Genomic DNA, 19,956 nt, shown 5'->3' on the forward strand with positions numbered 1-19,956 from the left:
GAGCACAGGGGTGATGGGTAAACGGAAGTTGGTACGAGTTAGGACACAGGCAGCAGAGTTTTGGATGATTTCAAGGTTATAAAGACTCTGGTTCATACTGAGGCAGTGCCTGGGGAAGGAATCAGAGGCAATGATAAAGTTTGTGGCAATGGTTGTAGTGTTTAGCCAGATGTTGGACAAGCAGTCTGACAATACAGAGGCAGTGGAGGAGTTGGGTTTCATCAATGCACACGTGGAAGCTGACCCTATCATTGTGGATGATGTCGGCAAGAGGCAGTGTGTAGGATGAGGAAGAGGAGGGGCTTAATAAAGATCCTTGAGAGAACTCCAGAGGTAACAGTGTAGGAATGGGAAGGGATAGGCAATGTTTGAGATACTCTGGCTACAATTGAATAAGTAAGATGGCAACTCTGAGGGATTTGCACCAAGTGGCAGAGAGGTATTGGAAGAGGATGGCTTAGTCAACTATCCCAGAGGCTGAAGAGAGGTCAAGGACTAGGAAGAGGAATACTGTACTATAGTTAAACTCAACAGAGGATGTTGCTTGTGACATTGGTTAGGGCCATTTTGACACTATCACAGGGGTTGAAACCTGATTGGAGAGATTCACAAATGGAGTTGGGGAAAAATGGGCATTGATTTAGGAAGCGATCATATGTTCAAGGACTTTGGAGAGGAAAAGAATATTAGAGAATGAACACTAGTTGCAAGAACAAAGGATCAAGGGTATTCATTTTTGAGGAAGGTGATACTGGCAGTTTTGAAAGGCAAGAGAACAGTACCTGAGAAGAGGAAGCCATTTACAATGTCAGCTCGCATAAAGGATCAATAAGGGAAATATGCTTTCAGTGGTTTAGTAGGAATTAGGGTCCAGGGTGCAGATGGTGATCTTGTGGACAAGGTAATCTTAGAGAGAGAAAGGGGAGCTAGGAGAGAAGCTGTAGGGAGATGAAGGTTCAGGACTAGTGTGGGGAGGAATCCTGGGGAGAGGTGTGGCAGCTGAGCAGATGGTCTCAGATCTCTGACAAAGAAGTTCATGAGCTCCTTGCATTTATTAGAGGTGAGGATATGGGGCAAGAGAGAAGGATTAAGGAAATGGTTATTAGTGGAGAAAAAATGCTGTGGGGGTGGGGGCAAATTTCCTAACTATAGTGAAGTACGCTGGTTCTTTATAAATACATTCGTAGGATTTTACAAATGATAAGGCATGGAGGAAACCATTTAATGTAGCTGAGAAGTCTAAACTAATTCAATAGTTAAGGAGAACCATGTGGTAACACCCATTTATCTGACACAAATAGCTGTCTGAATTGGTATTTTCTCATTTATATTATAATGAAACGACTATAGATAGTGCATCAAAATTTTTGCTACTGGAAAAAGATGTAGATTGCAAGCTACTTTTACAAACTGCTTTCAGAAAGAGAACGGGATGTTATATTTTTCATAAAAATGAAATAATGCTGCTCTCTGATTTGTGTTTTAAACATCTGATAAGTTCTGCCCAAGTTATTTGGATGGTACCTATTGAAATGTACCAGAGTGAAGATTTTCCCTGCTGTATCTGTGGGGCTCTATTTTATACCAGGCTTGTGGGAAAACAAAGCTAATGCATTCTAAAAGATTTTTGAGGGAGGGGAAAAATTCCACTGATCACAAACCACTGTTACTCTCGGTCAGTGATGCCACTATCAGAACTCTTTGCTCTTTTTAATGTAAAGGCAGTAATTCAATGAAAACCTGCATTTATATCTCCTCACTTTCCCTCAAAAACATAAGTATAGTCACTGAAGAAGGTGAGAGAGAATGAAATGAACTTGTTCCCTCCCTTTCACTGCACTCCAAGCACAATTAGTTATTACCATGGATGGCCCCACTCCAAATCTTGGAATCACCGCTGATGTCCCCACCAACTATTTGCATCTCTGCTTAGAAGTTTTCACCCAGGACATATTAATTCTCTATTTTGATCCACCAAAAAGCAGTTATGTTTCTTCAACCATTCATGCATATAAAGCTGCAACTATTCATGTGATTAGTGTCAAGAAAACATATATGCCAAATGAGAAATATTAATTCATCGGTTGGAAATTTACATTAGACTTTCAATGGAGACAATCCTACAGTTAACTTTTAAAATAACTGGTAGCCAGGATGGCCATCGCCATTTGCATCTGAAACACCTTTGAACATTCCAAGGGCCAACCAGAGCCAGAAGTCCTAGAAGCCTTGGACCCAGAACAGTGGCTTGCTCTAAGTAATTGAATTACCTAGGATTGCTTCATTAGCACGGCAGTCAAGGCAATCCTGACACATCGACTTTGAAAGAGCAAACCCCTCTTAGTGTAAATATTGGCATCCTGGGCCTGTGGAGCCAATTCTGAACCATGTATTTCATTAGAAGGTTCCAGAGAGTACCCTGAGGCAGTCATGTGTCCATCTCTGAAAAAACTGGGAGTTTTCTTACACAGAAAAGAGACAAGCAATAACTGAGTGTGCAGCAGCAGAGAAGGCTGTGTGCCATTCTTTCTCTCTCCAGAAAACATCAAGTTTGTAAACCATCTGTGACTGCGGACCCTCCAAGCCTACAGACTGCTACAGCCAGAGACCAGGGAACGAGATCCAACTACAAGTCTGCCTTCGAGAAAACCCTGAGCAAAGTGGGCCAGCCACAATTCAAGAATACAACTTCAGCTGGAAGACCACAGAATCATCCAACCCCGCCAACGGTGTATTTAACTTTTATTTATTCTGGACTTAAATCCAACCAAAAAAAAACTTTCCGCTTTGTAATCTATTTGTGTGTGTTGTCGTCCTGCTAGGCCCCCATCTGCCAAGAATGAGGCACATTAATTTTCTCATTAACATTGATTTTTGACTGTTGCTGAAGCGAGGAAATGACTTGTTAAATAGACCAGCTGTGGCTGGAAAAGACATTTTCATATTAACAGGCAGTATTTGGAAGGACAAAGGAGCATTCCCTGACACATTCAACCCACAATGGATGTTGGTCACCAGATGATGAGGGGGCGGAGAAGTGCATTCTAGGGCCTGCTGGGGTGATGCAATCCATAGAGACCAGGACTGGTTAGGCCAGCTGGTCACATGACCAACTGGCTGTTCCAGGGCTTTCTCTGTGGCCAGTTCAAAAGAGTTTGATCTCAAAAAGACTGTTTGCTCCCAGACTGAGAAGATCTCTCTCCTGCCTGCTCCCATCTCTCTCTCTCAAACCTCTGAATCCATTGAAGACACATGAACCCCAAGAGAGAAAAGTCTCCAACAGTGAACAAGGTTTAAGAATACTGGACCCCAACGAAAAGCAAGATCTAACCACAATCAAGGACTCTACAGTGAGCTCGAAGAACCGTGACAAAAACTCTTCAGATATTACCTCAAATTTTCATTTTAGTTTCCTTCTGCTCTTCTCTGTCTCCATTTGCATGTGTGTACCGCGTTTGCAGGCTCGCGTGGGCGCATTGTGTATCCGTAGGCGTTAACTGAATTAGAGTTTAAGTTTAATAAATTTCAACTTTTCTTCTTTAAACCTAAGAAAGCCTGTTTGTGCTGGTTTCTTTGCCTTATAATTGGAAAGCGGTGAACAAGGATTCACCAAAGGGGAGCTAAAAATATGGTGTGTTTGAAATTAAACCCTGTTACAGTAAGACCAGATGAAGGCTGAGAGGGAGCCCTAGCCACCTTTCTCACCAGGCCGTAAGAGAAAATGTGAGTGCTAGTGTCTGGAATTGACCCACAGACAAATGAAAAATTGGAAGTGGGAAGCCAAATTGTTCCCAATCAAAAAAAAAAGCAAGATTTCAGTACAGGTTTTCTTGAATACTAACATGTCTGCAACTGAAGCTAGTAGCTCCCCAAGCCAGGGTGAAGTAACTTGGGATAAGTTAAAAGCACTGTCTATGGAGGAGTTGAGAAAAATGGCTGAGCAGTGTGGGATCATTGTATGTGGCAAGGCTAGGAAGTCTGAACTCCTAAGGCTAGTGGCCAATCATTTTTCCCTTGAATCTGAAGAAGCAGAAACAGGGTTAGAAGCAGACTCTGACAGGGTATTGTTAACAAAGATACAATTGGAACAGAGGAAACTTGAATTTGAGGAAAGAGAGACCCTTCCAGAAGGAACGTAAAGAAAATGAAAAGCAGGAGAGGGAGAGAGAAAGAATATTCTGGAAGGAATGTGAAGAAAGATAGCTGAAGTGGCTTGAGTTAACTAGGGGGCGACTGAGTAACCCCAGTGAAAGCATAGCCAATATGGAGGAGCATAATTCAGGGCTGGGTACAGAATTGTTGAAACTAGCTCAACTAATTCCAAAATTCAATGAGGACAATGTTGGAAGAATTTTTTGTGTCCTTTGAGAAACTGGCAAGGCAGCTAAAATGGCCAGCTGAGACCTGGCCTCTTTTACTGCAAAGCAAGCTAACTGGTAAAGCCAATGAGGTTTATTCCTTGTTGCCAGATGAGAGTTGATAAAATTATGAACTGACCAGAAATGCTATCCTTGGGCATATGAATTAGTACCTGCAGCCTATTGCCAAAAGTTTAGAGCCCTCAAGAAGCAAGCTAATCAAACTTATCTGGAGTTTGAAAGAAGTAAGCAGCTGGCTTTTGGCCAGTGGCTGAGGGCTTTTAAAATACAGCTCTGCTATGAGAATCTTGGAGGTAATTCTGTTAGAGGAATTTAAACACACTCTCCCAGTCTCAATAAAGACCCATGTAGAGGAGCAGCGGGTCCAGAGAGCCCGGCAAGCGGCCATTCAGGCCGATGAGTTTGCTTTGATTTACAAGTTGGTATCCCAGGGGAGAACCTTTCCTAATTACCCCCATAAATCTGTAAAGGACAAAGGGTGGGAAAGTGATAGGAGCCCAAGCAGTCCTGGGAGAGAAAGGAAAGCAGGAGACACAGGGGGCCCTCCTCTAGCCAAAAAGGAAGGTGCTGTGAGCAGGAGCAAGACTTGTGTGCTTCTATTGTAATAAAGCAGAGCATTTAAAAGCTGACTGCTGGAAACAAAAGGGAAAACCTGTAGGGTTAATCAGGGTACACCCACTCAGTGAAGAAGTGAACCTGATGGAAAGCACAGCAGAACAAGCTGTGGCTTTAACTGCAGTAAGAGTGAGACCCAGGAAACTTACGGCTGCAAGTGCAGGAAAATTTAATAGGAATCCTGAAGGTTATCAGGGTTTTGTGTACAAAGGGAAAGTAACCCCATACTCTTCGAGTGGGGCAAGCGAGCCCATAGCAATTATCAGGGACACGGGCCACCAGATCCCTTTTACTGGGAAAAGGCCTGACCTTTCTCCCAGAGAGTGCAGTGAACACCAGACTGGTGGTGAATGGTATTGGAGGACAGTATATTCCTGTACACTGGGTGCACCTGGAGTGCAACCTAGTTTCGAGACCGTTGACAGTAGGGATTGTCCCTAGTTTGCCTGTGGACAGGGTTGACCTGCTCCAAGGTAATGATCTGGTGGAGGTGAAGGTGGTAGCCCCCCCCCCCCCCCCCCCCCCCAGTGTGAAAGAAAGACCACAGGAGGTCAGAGAGATGGGGCCGTGGCAGGAGACTGACCCCTACAGTTTCCCTGAATGTGTAATGAATCAGGCCATGATCAAACCAGCTCCCCCAGAGGAGACTGAATTGGCACTGCAGGCAGATGATCAGGTCTGTCTGTCTGAGACTTTCTTTGGAAAGTTAGGAGACCCAGGGAATGAATTAAATGGATTTTTCCTAGCTGAGGCTCATCGAGCCGGCCCAGTATTGCGAGTGGTAGCATAGGCTGCCCAGTCTGAAAGTGAAGCAGAGGGAGTCTGTGATTGCTGCTATTTAAAGAGTGAGGTACTGATGAGGAAATGGAGTTCTCCTCACAGACCTGAGAGCAAGGAGTGGACAGTAGTTCAACAGTTAGTGGCGCCGCAAAGGTACCGGAGAGAAATATTAAGAACGGCTCGAGATACAGTGGCTGTAGGTACCGGTATACGAAAGACCAAAACCCACATAAGGCAGCAGTTTGACTGGCCAAAACTTCACTAAGATGTGGTGGAGTACTGCAGGAGTTGCCACATGTGCCAGATTGAGGGGAAACTCCAACTGACAGTGAAACCTGCACCCCTCAGTCCTGTACCGGTGTTAGGAGGTCCCTCCAGCAGAGGGCTGGTGAACTGTTAGGAACTCCCGCCAAGAACTAAAGGGAGGCACAAGGCTGGCAAAAGTTTAGAAAGGGAAGGGGAAAAAGTGACTCAGAGGGCAAGTTAAAGCAAGTCCGGGAGGAATCCTGGATGAAAACCCCTACTGTCCGATCAGCCAACCTCGAAAAATTTGAAAAGTTAGACCCCATATCCTCCTACATAAATGCAGACACTAGAAGCACCCCACCAGAGTTGCTAACAGCAATTACAGGAACCTACAGAGACAAAGGAAGACCTCTAGAGGGCAGAGAAACAGTGAGGGTGATATTTCACCTAGTCGAAGTGCCACAGGGACGTGCAGTCAGGTCTGCACAAATACCTGCAGGCAGGAGTGTCCTCTGGGACAAAGGGGAGATTAGCCAATGTTGTTCCTTTGTTTAAGAAGGGTAGCAAGGATAATCCAGGAAATTATAGGCCGGTGAGCCTTACGTCAGTGGTAGGGAAATTATTAGAGAGGATTCTTCGGGACAGGATTTACTCCCATTTGGAAACAAACGAACTTATTAGCGAAAGGCAGCATGGTTTTGTGAAGGGGAAGTCGTGTCTCACTAATTTGATTGAGTTTTTTGAGGAAGTGACAAAGATGATTGATGAAGGAAGGGCAGTGGATGTTATCTATATGGACTTCAGTAAAGCCTTTGACAAGGTCCCTCGTGGCAGGCTGGTACAAAAGGTGAAGTCACACAGGATCAGAGGTGAGCCGGCAAGATGGATGTAGAACTGGCTCAGTCATAGAAGACAGAGGGTAGCAGTGGAATGGAGCTTTTCTGAATGGAGAGCTGTGACTAGTGGTGTTCCGCAGGGATCAGTGCTGAGACCTTTGCTCTTTGTAGTATATATAAATGATTTGGAGGAAAATGTAGCTGGTCTGATTAGTAAGTTTGCGGATGACACAAAGGTTGGTGGAGTTGTGGATAGTGATGCAGATTGTCAAAGGATACAGCAGGATATAGATCGGTTGGAGACTTGGGCGGAGAAATGGCAGATGGAGTTTAATCCGGACAAATGTGAGGTAATGCATTTTGGAAGGTCTAATGCAGGTGGGAAGTATACAGTAAATGGCAGAACCCTTAGGAGTATTGACAGGCAGAGAGATCTGGGCGTACAGGTCCACAGGTCACTGAAAGTGGCAACGCAGGTGGATAAGGTAGTCAAGAAGGCATACGGCATGCTTGCCTTCATCGGTCGGGGCATAGAGTATAAAAATTGGCAAGTCATGCTGCAGCTGTACAGAACTTTAGTTAGGCCACACTTAGAATATTGCGTGCAATTCTGGTCGCCACACTACCAGAATGACATGGAGGCTTTGGAGAGGGTCCAGAAGAGGTTTACCAGGATGTTGCCTGGTCTGGAGGACATTAGCTATGAGGAGAGGTTGGAAAAACTCGGATTGTTTTCACTGGAACGACGGAGGTGGAGGGGCGACATGATAGAGGTTTACAAAGTTATGAGCAGCATGGACAGAGTGGGTAGTCAGAAGCTTTTTCCCAGGGTGGAAGAGTCAGTTACCAGGGGACATAGGTTTAAGGTGAGAGGGGCAAAGTTTAGAGGGGATGTGCGAGGCAAGTTCTTTACACAGAGGGTGGTGAGTGCCTGGAACTTGCTGCCGGGGGAGGTGGTGGAAGCAGGTACAATAGCGATGTTTAAGAGGCATCTTGACAAATACATGAATAGGATGGGAATAGAGGGATGTGGTCCCCGGAAGTGCAGAAGCTTTTAGTTTCTGCAGGCATCAAGATCGGCACAGGCTTGGAGGGCCGGAGGGCCGAATGGCCTGTTCCTGCGCTGTACTGTTCTTTGTTCTTTGACACAGCAAAGCACTGAAAGAAAGTTCAGCATATTCAGGAAGTTCAGGAGAAATTTCTCCAGAAAAAAACCACATGTTTATTGGGATGCCAAAAAGGGGGAGTTTTAATAAGTTTTAGGATTTATGAATGAATGGGAATGAAAGAGAGAAATGTAAGTTTTTTTTTCTTTATCTTTTATTTTCTCTCGACCCTTTTAATGAAATGAGCTTTTCTCAAATTTCATTTCATTCCGCTGGGTGTGGAGGGGTCATGCTAGGCCCCCACCTGCCAAGAATGAGGCACATTAATTTTGCCATGAACATTGACTTTTAACTGTTGCTGGAGCAAGAAAATGACTTGTTGAAGAGACCAGTCGTGGCTAGATAAGATATTTGCATATTAACACAGTATTTGGAAGGACAAAGGAGCATTCCCTGACACATTCAACCCACAATGGATGTTGGTCACCGGACAGTGAGATGGTGGGGAAGTGCAGTCCAGGGTCTTCTGGGGTGATGCAATCCACAGGGGCCAGGACTGGTTAGACTAGCTGGTCACTTGATTAAACTGGCTATTCCAGGGCTTTCTTTTGAACTGTCCACAGAGAGTTTGAACTCAGACTGTTTTCTCCTGGACTGAGAAGATCTCTCCTGTCTGCTCCCATATCTTTCTCATAAGCCCCTGAATCCACTGAAGTCACATGAACCCCAAGAGAGAAAAGTCTCCTACAGCAAACAAGGTTTAAAAAGAATACTGGGCCCCAACAAAAAGCAAGATCTACCTACAATCAAGGACTCTACAGTGAGCTCGAAGAACCGTAACAGAAACTCTTCATATATTGCCTCAAACTTTTCCACTTAATTTCTTCACTTCTCCATCTCTATTAGCACGTGTGTATCGTGTATGCATGCTCGCGTGGACGCGTTGTGTAACCATAGGCGTCAATCGAATTAGAGTTTAAGTTTAATAAATTTCAACTTTTCTTGTTTAAACCTAAGAAAGCCTGTTTGCACTGGTTTCTTTGCCTTATAATTGGTAAGTGGTGAACGAGGATTCACCAAGGGGAGCTAAAAACAAGGTGTGTTTAACATTAAACCCTGCTACGGTAAGACCAGGTGAAGACTGAAAGGGAACCCTAGCCCTCTTTCTCACCAGGTCGTAACTGTGTGTAATTCTCCTGTAGATGTGTGCGTGAATGTTTTTTTATTATTTATTTATTTATTTAGAGATACAGCACTGAAACAGGCGCTGTGGCCCACCGAGTCTTTGCCGGCTGTCAACCGCCCATTTATGCTAATCCTACATTAATCCCATATTCCCTACCACATCACTACAACTCTCCTACCACCTACCCACACTAGGACAATTTACAATGGCCAATTTACCTATCAACCTGCAAGTCTTTGGCTGTGGGAGGAAACTGGAGCACCCGGCGGAAACCCACGCGGTCACAGGGAGAACTTGCAAACTCCACACAGGCAGTACCCAGAATCAAACCCGGGTCGCTGGAGCTGTGAGGCTGCGGTGCTAACCACTGTGCAGCATATTTTGTATTATTTTTAACTCTGGTTTAGATTAAGTATCATAATCTTACCTCTTCCTTGTTTAAACTCAAGAAAACCTGTCCGATTGGTTCTTTCACAATCACATTAAAGGAGAAAGGTAAAACACTCACTTGAGGCGGTAAGCACAACCGCTATTTAAAAAGGAATAAACCCTGTTACGGTCCAATAAGAGGAAGGGCAAGAGGGGTGACTGTGACCCGCTCCTCACTTGCGCTTAACATTAGCTATAAGCAGTTGGTATGCCTCAAGTTTTTACAATTTGTTGCCAGTAGAATACTTATGAGCTCCCTCTTGACTGACAGGAAAAACAGCACAGTGTACTGGCAAATTTCCTCAATTAAGTGATTTTAATATCCAGGAGTGGGCAACTGATCCTTTTTTTTTGCTGTGTCAGAGTGTGCTGGAACTTTGACAGTGTCTCATCTTCATTGCATTGTCTGTTTGAAGTCCTTTTGTTCCACGCTTAAATGGAGAATAGTCTGTATGTACATCACAGACAAATAGTACCAATGGGCAGAGGGAAAATTTTGATACAAAATATATTCAGGTAGGTTTTATGAAATTTAGCTAGTCTTCAACCAATTGTTCTAAATATTGCCTTGATTTTTTTTAATGCTCTCAGTGCTGATTGCCCTTCCCTTATAAGGTATCTGTTTAGATTTAAAGATTTGTGCAAAAACTGTAGTATCACCAGCCACATGACAAAAAAATCCATATATTTTATTCCTCCATCCCAGATGACTGCTAGAGGGCCTTTGGTCTGAAGTACACTGTCCTACATCTAATTTGATCACGTCTCCACCTTCAGACATACTGGACAATTATTTGGGGCATCTTTCGGAACGTGACCAACCTAACAGTCCCAGAAGGTCCAACTCGGTGCTTCCTGGGCCTGCCTCTTGGAAACTGAGCAGTAATGCTCAGTCTGGCACAATGTTTGCACTTCCTTGAAGCTAGTAGCATATACCCTCTGGTGAAGCCCTTGCAAACATGAATGAAACCTAAGAGGAACAAGTGATGTTTGTACTCATGTCAGGAACAGTGGAAATACCAAGCAGCCTGGGGCTCATTCACAGAGCATGAACTGTGCCCCAGCACCATTGCCCAACCACTAGCAATAGCAAGCAGGGGCTCTTATCTGGCCTAAATAACCTCAGAAGCCAAGATCAGATAAGCTGCTTCAACCACCTCACCTGCTGTGCTCTCAGCTCAACTACAGTTATGCCAAGAAAACTGCATGTGTTACTGCGTCCCTCTCGCCAGCATAATATAATGTAATGAACATCTGGTTGATGGTTTATATTAATTTTCTAGAGATAAAATTCTATTCCCAAATTAAAAGTTTTTTTTAATGCAAGACGAATTAAAACACCTGGTTTGAGAAGCTGGCAAACAAACCTCGGGTGGCTACAAATCAAAAGGTGGCCTATGTTTATTTAGTAAGGTCATAATGGAAAGTGTGAAGACCCTAAACAATGGGAACCTCTCTGGAATTCTTGATTGAGGCAGCTGCAGACACACTGTCTCCATCAGGGGTTTAAATTATTCATAAAATTTCCAGAACAAAGAGAAAATTTGGAGTTGAAAATAATTTAAATTGCTATCTGGGACATCCCACATGTACTAGATGGCTGTGGAGATAGATGATGCAGGGGGTGCCTGTTGGTCAGAGATTTTTGTGTGCTTGCTGACAGACAAGCTTTTGGAAAGCTGTTGGCTTTGGGAACAGCTGGGTTCAGGAACAAATAGGCCATCGAGAACCAGGGATGTTTCTGTTTGGCATAAGGCCCGTGCTCAAGCTGGGAAATCCAGATTTGGGAGCTGTTGGAAGAGAACTGGAGGATTTGCCTAGCTGATGCTAGAGGGAGAATTCCCAGGAGATCTGATACTGCAGAAGCTGGCTGAGAAATTAAGGATTTCGAAGTGAATTCCTAAGACCCATGCTACACTTTGGATTGGTCCCAGGAGCAGTGAATAAACCATCAAGATTCTGTAACGTATAAGGGAACTCTTGGGGTGGAGTAACAGTCAAACAGGAATGTTCTTTTGAGATTTAGAGTTTACTGTGTTCATCTTCATGTTCTGTTAAGATTTTAAGTTTAAAATATAAGTTTCCAAATTGTAGTGTTAAGTTTGTGGTGCTTTTCTTTGTTTAACTCTTGTACCTTTCATATTGTCATGGAATGAGGTGATGATGCGTAGTAGCTTTGGTGGGCATCCGATCTTTTCTAGTAGTCTGAAGAGACCACGTCTGCTGACGAGGTCAAAGGCTTTGGTGAGATCAATGAAAGCAATGTAGAGGGGCATCTGTTGTTCACGGCATTTCTTCCTGTATCTGACGAAGGGAGAACAGCATGTCAACGGTCGATCTCTCTGCACGAAAGCCACACTGTGCCTCAGGGTAGACGCGCTCGGCCAGCTTCTGGAGCCTGTTTAGAGCGACTCGAGCAAAGACTTTCCCCACTATGCTGAGCAGGAATATTCCACGGTAGTTGTTGCAGTCACCTCGGTCACCTTTGTTTTATTCAACATGGTGGCTCCTCATCAGAGCCCTTTCCTATCCTGAGTGGCGTGAAACAGGGCTGTGTTCTCGCACCCACACTTTTTGGGATTTTCTTCTCCCTGCTGCTTTCACATGCGTTCAAGTCCTCTGAAGAAGGAACTTTCCTCCACACAAGATCAGGGGGCAGGTTGTTCAACCTTGCCCGTCTAAGAGCGAAGTCCAAAGTACGGAAAGTCCTCATCAGGGAACTCCTCTTTGCTGACGATGCTGCTTTAACATCTCACACTGAAGAGTGTCTGCAGAGTCTCATCGACAGGTTTGCGGCTGCCTGCAATGAATTTGGCCTAACCATCAACCTCAAGAAAACTAACATCATGGGGCAGGACGTCAGAAATGCTCCATCCATCAATATTGGCGACCACGCTCTGGAAGTGATTCAAGAGTTCACCTACCTAGGCTCAACTATCACCAGTAACCTGTCTCTAGATGCAGAAATCAACAAGCGCATGGGTAAGGCTTCCACTGCTATGTCCAGACTGGCCAAGAGAGTGTGGGAAAATGGCACACTGACACGGAACACAAAAGTCCGAGTGTATCAGGCCTGTGTCCTCAGTACCTTGCTCTATGGTAGCGAGGCCTGGACAACATATGTCAGCCAAGAGCGACGTCTCAACTCATTCCATCTTCGCTGCCTCCGGAGAATACTTGGCATCAGGTGGCAGGACCGTATCTCCAACACAGAAGTCCTCGAGGCGGCCAACATCCCCAGCTTGTACACCCTACTGAGTCAGCGGCGCTTGAGATGGCTTGGCCATGTGAGCCGCATGGAAGATGGCAGGATCCCCAAAGACACATTGTCCAGTGAGCTCGCCACTGGTATCAGACCCACCGGCCGTCCATGTCTCCGCTTTAAAGATGTCTGCAAACGCGACATGAAATCCTGTGACATTGATCATAAGTCGTGGGAGTCAGTTGCCAGCCTTCGCCAGAGCTGGCGGGCAGCCATAAAGACGGGGCTAAAATGTGGCGAGTCGAAGAGACTTAGTAGTTGGCAGGAAAAAAGACAGAGGCGCAAGGGGAGAGCCAACTGTGCAACAGCCCCGACAAACAAATTTCTCTGCAGCACCTGTGGAAGAGCTGTCACTCTAGAATTGGCCTTTATAGCCACTCCAGGCGCTGCTTCACAAACCACTGACCACCTCCAGGCGCGTATTCATTGTCTCTCGAGATAAGGAGGCCCAAAAGAAAGAAAGAAACTCTTGTACAGTAAAGCTTTTTGTTTAAAACGTGAAATCTTGTGCCATAGTTCTTCCTGTAATAACTGAAAATTCGACTTTCTCTTTTTAGAAGTTAACGGTCCCTAAAGGGATCATGACGATAATCAAAATGTACAATGTCTTTATATAAGATATGCAAACATACCCTTTCACAAAATCTGAGAATGTACAGCTAAATGTACAAGGGCAGTGTGTTAGAAACAAGGCCATTTTAGGTTTAAGTTTCTTTTTATTGGCAAGCACTTTCTAAATTAAAGGTTGTATGCTAAACTGACACAGTAAAATAATTTTTTATATCTTTTTTTAAACACTATTTTCCCACTTGATCAATAAATTGAAATGTTAAACAATCATGAGTATTCATGGGCCTTCCTTTGCATTGAACCTCCTGGTGTACAGTACAGTTTTTTGACCAAAATGTAAAGTTACAAAATGCATACCACTTCCAAACACTATTCTTCCTGTCTCCTGCTACCTCAATTCTCAGTCTGGACCAAGTAACCACAGTAAAAGTGCTGTTCTGTTTTGTTTTGGCTCCAATTAGTCACACTTGACAGCGCTGGTCACATGCTGTTCTTAATTAATCTTCCCGCATTATGCTGTGTATTTAAATTGATGCTCATTCTCCTTGTGCTTCTCTCAATGCAGCTTCCTTGACAGCATGACCAGCATGGAGAACTGAAATCTTACACAATCTCCAAGCAAGGATTGCTAACTTCCTTTCTAGAAAATATGGTATGCTGTAATGGTTAGTTGGAAATGGACCTTTGCAATTTGCCAGAATTACTGTCAATATCCGAATAGGCATCAAAATTTAGGGCTGCTTCTTGATTTTAATCCGACAGTTTATTTGTATCTGCAGTAACTTGTCACTTTAATGGCAAGTGATGCATCGCTGCCAATTTTACTTTTAATACCAAATCTATACATAAAGCTCTATAGCTGACTTTGTATTAAAACAAACAGCTACCTTTTGGAGGGAAGGTACTGTACATTTTTAAGTTGTTGCAGAGCCACTTTAGCCAGGAAGTTTATGGTTGCAGCATTGGAAGGCCATTAAGAGGAAATTGTTACAAGATTTAAAGCTAAAATTTGGCAGTCGGAGCCATACTGTTGTTGCTGCTCGAATATCCCTATTTTTAATAGCTGTCAACAGTGCTCAAATACCTTTACTACTTATCACACCCAACCATTTACAAACCTAAAAGTTCCAAAAACCAAGACTTTTTTTTACTGAAAGTTAGTACTTAGTGCAAAATACATGCACAAAGACACCATACAATTTCTGTACTTGAACTGACAATAGCATTAGTGTGTAGAAATTATTCTGTAAAGACTTGAATATTTTTTCTTATTTATTGCAACCTGTAACTGTTGAATAGTTAGATGAAACAATCTACTTGTTTTTCATATTAATATGAGAGTAAGCTAGCCCATAATATAAAAACAGATTGTAAGAGCTTTTATAGGTATATAAGAAGGAAGAGAGTAGTTAAAGTAAACGTTGGTCCCTTAGCAGCAGAGACAGGAGAAATTATCATGGGGAATGAGGATATGACACAGGCATTGGACAAATATTTTGTGTCTGTCTTCACAGTAGAAGACACAAGTTTCATATCAGAAATAGATAGTAACCTAGGGGCTAAAAAGAGTGAGGAAATTAAGGAATTTAATATCAGCAGAGAAAAAATATTGGAGAAACTTAAGGGACTAAAATCCGACAAATCCCCGGGACCTGATGACCGACACCCTAAGGTTCGAAAAGATATAGCTGCAGAGATAATGGATGCATTAACTATAATTTTCCAAAATTCCTTAGATTCTGGAATGGTCCCATCAGATTGGAAGTTGGTAAACGTTACACCTCTTTTCAAGAAAGGGAGAGAGAAAACGGTGAACTACAGGCCAGTTAGCCTAATATCAGTCGTTGGCAAAATGCGGGAATCTATTATTAAGGAAGTCTTAACAATGCACTTAGAAAAGCACAGTATGATCAGAACAAGTCAATGCGGTTTTGCTAAAGGGAAATCCTGTTTGATGAATTTATTAGTTTTTTGAGGATGTAACTCGTAGGGTAGATAAAGGGGAACCAGTTGATGTAGTATACCTGGATATCCAAAAGGTATTTGATAAGGTGCCACACAAAAGGTTAATAGGCAAGATAAGGGCTCATAGAGTTGAGAGCAATATATTGGCATGGATAGAGGATTGGTTAACAGGCAGGAAGCAAAGAGGGGGCATTTTCAAGTTGGCAGGCAGTGAATAGTGGAGTGCCACAAGGATCAGTGCTGGGGCCTCAGCTATTTACCATCGAAATTAATGACTTGGATGAAGAGAGTAATGCATCCAGGTTTGCTGATGATGCAAAGGTAAATGGAAAGGTAAGCTGGAGGGAGGACAGAGGCTGCAAAGAGATATAGACAGGTTAAGTGAGCGGGCAACAAGATGGCAAGTGGAATATAACGTAGGGAACTAAGAAGTTGTTTATTTTGGTCGTAAGAATAGAAAAGCAGAATATTTTTAAAAGATGTGAGACTTGTAAGTGTTGATGTTCAAAGTGACTTGGGTGTGCTTGTACAAGAAACACAGAAAGATAGCATGCAGGTACAGCAAGCAATTAGGGAGGTAAATGGCATGTTGGCCTTTATTGCAAGGGGATTGGAGTACAGGAATAGAGAAGGTTCTTGCTACAATTGTACAGGGTTTTGGTGAGACCACATCTGGAGTACTGTATGCAGTTATGGTCTCCACATTTAAGAAAGGATGTACTTGCATTGGAGGCGGTAAAGCGAAGGTTCACTAAACTGGTCCCTGGGGTGAGGGGCTTATCTTATGATGAGAGGCTGAGTAAACTGGGCCTATGTTCTCTGGAGTTTAGAAGAATGAGAGGTGGTCTCATTGAAACATACAAGATTCTGAAGGGACTGGATAGGGTAGATGTTGAGAGATTGTATCTGGTGGTCAGGGAATCTAAAACACGGGGGCATAGTCTCAAGACAGGGAGCAGATCATTTAGGAGTGAGGTGAGGAGAAACTACTTCACTCAAAGGGTTGTGAATCTTTGGAATTCTCTACCCCAGAGGGTTGTGGATGCTCCATTGTTGAATGCATTTTAGCTGAGATAGACTTTTGGTATCTCCAGGAATCGAGGAATATGGCAAACAGGCAGGAAAGTGGAATTGAAGCCTGCTCAGCCATTCAATAAGATCATGGCTGAGCAGGCTTGATGGGCCATATGGTCTACTCTTGCTCCTATTTCTTGTGTTCCTGTAAAACTGGAATCATTCTCTAAAACATTTGATTATTGTTCAAGTTGTTTTTTTTTGTTTTTTTTTAGAGATACAGCACTGAAACAGGCCCTTCGGCCCACCGAGTCTGTGCCGACCATCAACCACCCATTTATACTAATCCTACACTAATTCCATATTCCTACCACATCCCCACCTGTCCCTATATTTCCCTACCACCTCCCTATACTGGAGGCAATTGCTAATGGCCAATTTACCTATCAACCTGCAAGTCTTTGGCATGTGGGAGGAAACCGGAGCACCCGAAGGAAACCCACGCAGACACAGGGAGAACTTGCAAACTCCACATAGGCAGTACCCAGAATTGAACCCGGGTTGCTGGAGCTGTGAGGCTGCAGTGCTAACCACTGTGCCATTGTTCTGATCTTGCAAAAATCATTTGGCATGGATATGTATGCAGTGCACATGATTAGTAAGGTTTGATAAAGATAGGGTATATATATATATATATATATACCCTATCTTTATCAAACCTTACTAATCATGTGCACTGCATACATATCCATTCTCGCCTATATATTCATCTTTTTAGGCGAGAATGGTTTTTGTAGTTAAACTATTGATGTTGCTGGATACAAGGCAGATGAATTCCAGGAAATTATTTACCTGACCTACATAGATTGAAATTCCTAGCAAAATGCAGCTACAGTGTGAAGTGATGTAGAATTATTTTTGCCTTAAGTCATTGTTCTGCTCTACGGCAGCGAGGCCTGGACAACGTATGCCAGTCAAGAGCGACGTCTCAATTCATTCCATCTTCGCTGCCTTCGGAGAATACTTGGCATCAGGTGGCAGGACTATATCTCCAACACAGAAGTCCTTGAAGCGGCCAACATCCCCAGCTTATACACACTACTGAGTCAGCGGCGCTTGAGATGGCTTGGCCATGTGAGCCGCATGGAAGATGGCAGGATCCCCAAAGACACATTGTACAGCGAGCTCGCCACTGGTATCAGACCCACCGGCCGTCCATGTCTCCGTTATAAAGACGTCTGCAAACGCGACATGAAATCGTGTGACATTGATCACAAGTCGTGGGAGTCAGTTGCCAGCATTCGCCAGAGCTGGCGGGCAGCCATAAAGACAGGGCTAAATTGTGGCGAGTCGAAGAGACTTAGTAGTTGGCAGGAAAAAAGACAGAGGCGCAAGGGGAGAGCCAACTGTGCAACAGCCCCAACAAACAAATTTCTCTGCAGCACCTGTGGAAGAGCCTGTTACTCCAGAATTGGCCTTTATAGCCACTCCAGGCGCTGCTTCACAAACCACTGACCACCTCCAGGCGCGTATCCATTGTCTCTCGAGATAAGGAGGCCCAAAAGAAAAAAAAAAGAAAGTCATTGTAGGATGGGTGTAACACTTCACACCATTTTCTCGCATCAATGGCTTGAAAGGCCCCAAGACAGCAGAGCTGGTGAGAGCAGCAGCCGTGCGAGATTATTCCTGGCTCGGGTCTGGTGCTGGCATCTCTCTGCCTTTTTGTAAAGTGCTACAGTTGTCTTATGGCCTGTAGCTAAATTCGTTAGTTGGCCTATCAATATTCAATAGTCTTCAGGCCAAAAAGGATTTAAGTGATCAGATAGTTCTTATTACAAGTGGGAAGAAGGGCTGCTTGCTTGCAGCAAGGAAATGAAAAAGAAGAGGGGTTTCAACTGACCTGGGCGCAGTTGGGGGACAGCAATGAAATGGTAGGGGCGGGGGGAACTGTATCTTCACCCTCGCAGGGGAACTGCCTGGATACCACAAACCTGCTGCTTTTAATGGCAAACAAATGCTGTTTTTCAAAAAAATTAAGACGCCGACAGTAAACATTGACTGCACCTGTGAAGGGTACCATATAAATACAAATTCTTTTGGTTTATCAGGATGTATTTTTTTCTGTATTGTTTAGGAAAATAATAAAACAACTGCAGGCAACTGTAAACAGAATAGAATTCGTACGGTCTTGACCCAAACTGTTCCTGCATTTGTAGAAAGATGAGGAGAAATGGGTTTTGGATGCAGAAAGCCTCCCAAGTGCCATGCAGTAGGAGTAACATTCACAGACTTTTTGTTTTTAAAATGTAGCCTACTTTGATGTACTTTGACTTTTCTTTTTAAAAAGTACCACAGAGTTTGTTTAGCCTGTAAGTGGTATTTCCAGTATTTCCTTGATGTTACAGTCCCGATAGTGTAAAGCAAGTTTTGACAATCTTGGCATTTGATAATTATAAAACCATGCATCAAACATGTTTTTTTTTCTTGTGCGTACCGACCCCTGCCAACTCCATCCCGGCCCCATGTAGTCATGGTATCTGGTAAGGATGTGCAGTTGCATAATCATACAGGAATAGTTATACTTGGAAAAGGATATTTTCCCTCTGGTTATGTTGGCTCTGGAAAAGGGGGGGAAAATTGGAAACAAAACTATTTAATGTCTTCATGAGAGTCTTCTTTGTGAATCACTTTGATGATTCATAATGAACAATTTAGCTGTTGCTTTAACACATCATGCAGTAAGAAACTGCTTGGCTAACTTACACAATAGTTCCATGAGTTTACGAAAAAATTAATATCAAATTGTGAACATTCCCGTAAAAGAATATAAGTTAGGGCGGCGCAGTGGTTAGCACCGCCGCCTCACAGCTCCAGCGACCCGGGTTCAATTCTAGGCACTGCCTGTGTGGAGTTTGCAAGTTCTCCCTGTGTCTGCGTGGGTTTCCTCCGGGTGCTCCGGTTTCCTCCCACAAGCCAAAAGACTTGCAGGTTGGTAGGTAAATTGGCCATTATAAATTGCCCCTAGTATAGGTAGGTGGTAGGGAAATATAGGGACAGGTGGGGATGTGGTAGGAATATGGGATTAGTGTAGGATTAGTATAAATGGGTGGTTGATGGTCGGCACAGACTCGGTGGGCCGAAGGGCCTGTTTCAGTGCTGTATCTCTAAACTAAACTAAACTAAACTTGATGCTATATAAATTTGATGGCACAGTAGAGTACCGAATATTTACTGCCTCCATTGGCTTAGATTAATGAGGTGAAAATGTGCTCTCTTTGCCTGTAAATGTGCAATGTAAAATCACTTTGGGCAGTCTATAATGTTTACATAAAGCATAAAAGTGCAATGAAGATTGGTGTTAAATGCAGTCTCTGACCTCAAAAAGGGCCACTGTAAGAAGTGTGATTTGTCTTAAATTGTTTATGGTGGTGTAGTGGTATTGTCCCTACACTAGTAACACAGAGACCCAGGGTACTTCTCTGGGGACATGGGTTCGAATCCGACCACAGGAGAAGGTGGAATTTGAATTCAATTAATAAATCTGGAATTAAAAGCTAGTCTAATGATG

At 43.6% G+C, this 19,956-nt stretch overlaps 1 protein-coding gene across 6 annotated transcripts in view; it reads left to right on the forward strand.

Annotated features, from left to right (window-relative positions):
- sgk3 (serum/glucocorticoid regulated kinase family member 3) overlaps positions 1 to 19,956 on the forward strand; it is a 155,163-nt gene that overhangs the window by 42,416 nt on the left and 92,791 nt on the right. Inside the window, exon 2 of one of the 6 annotated variants that reach the window (XM_068031940.1) lies at positions 13,975 to 14,061. The exons of 4 other annotated variants lie outside the window; for them this stretch is intronic. The gene's annotated coding sequence lies outside the window, so the exon portion shown is untranslated. Of the gene's footprint in view, positions 1 to 13,974; positions 14,075 to 19,956 lie in introns of those variants that run through there. One more of the 6 variants, XM_068031941.1, reaches the window with a different exon arrangement.

Source organism: Heterodontus francisci, chromosome 5 (genome assembly GCF_036365525.1).
Source record: "Heterodontus francisci isolate sHetFra1 chromosome 5, sHetFra1.hap1, whole genome shotgun sequence".
NCBI classification, from domain to species: Eukaryota; Metazoa; Chordata; class Chondrichthyes; order Heterodontiformes; family Heterodontidae; genus Heterodontus; species Heterodontus francisci.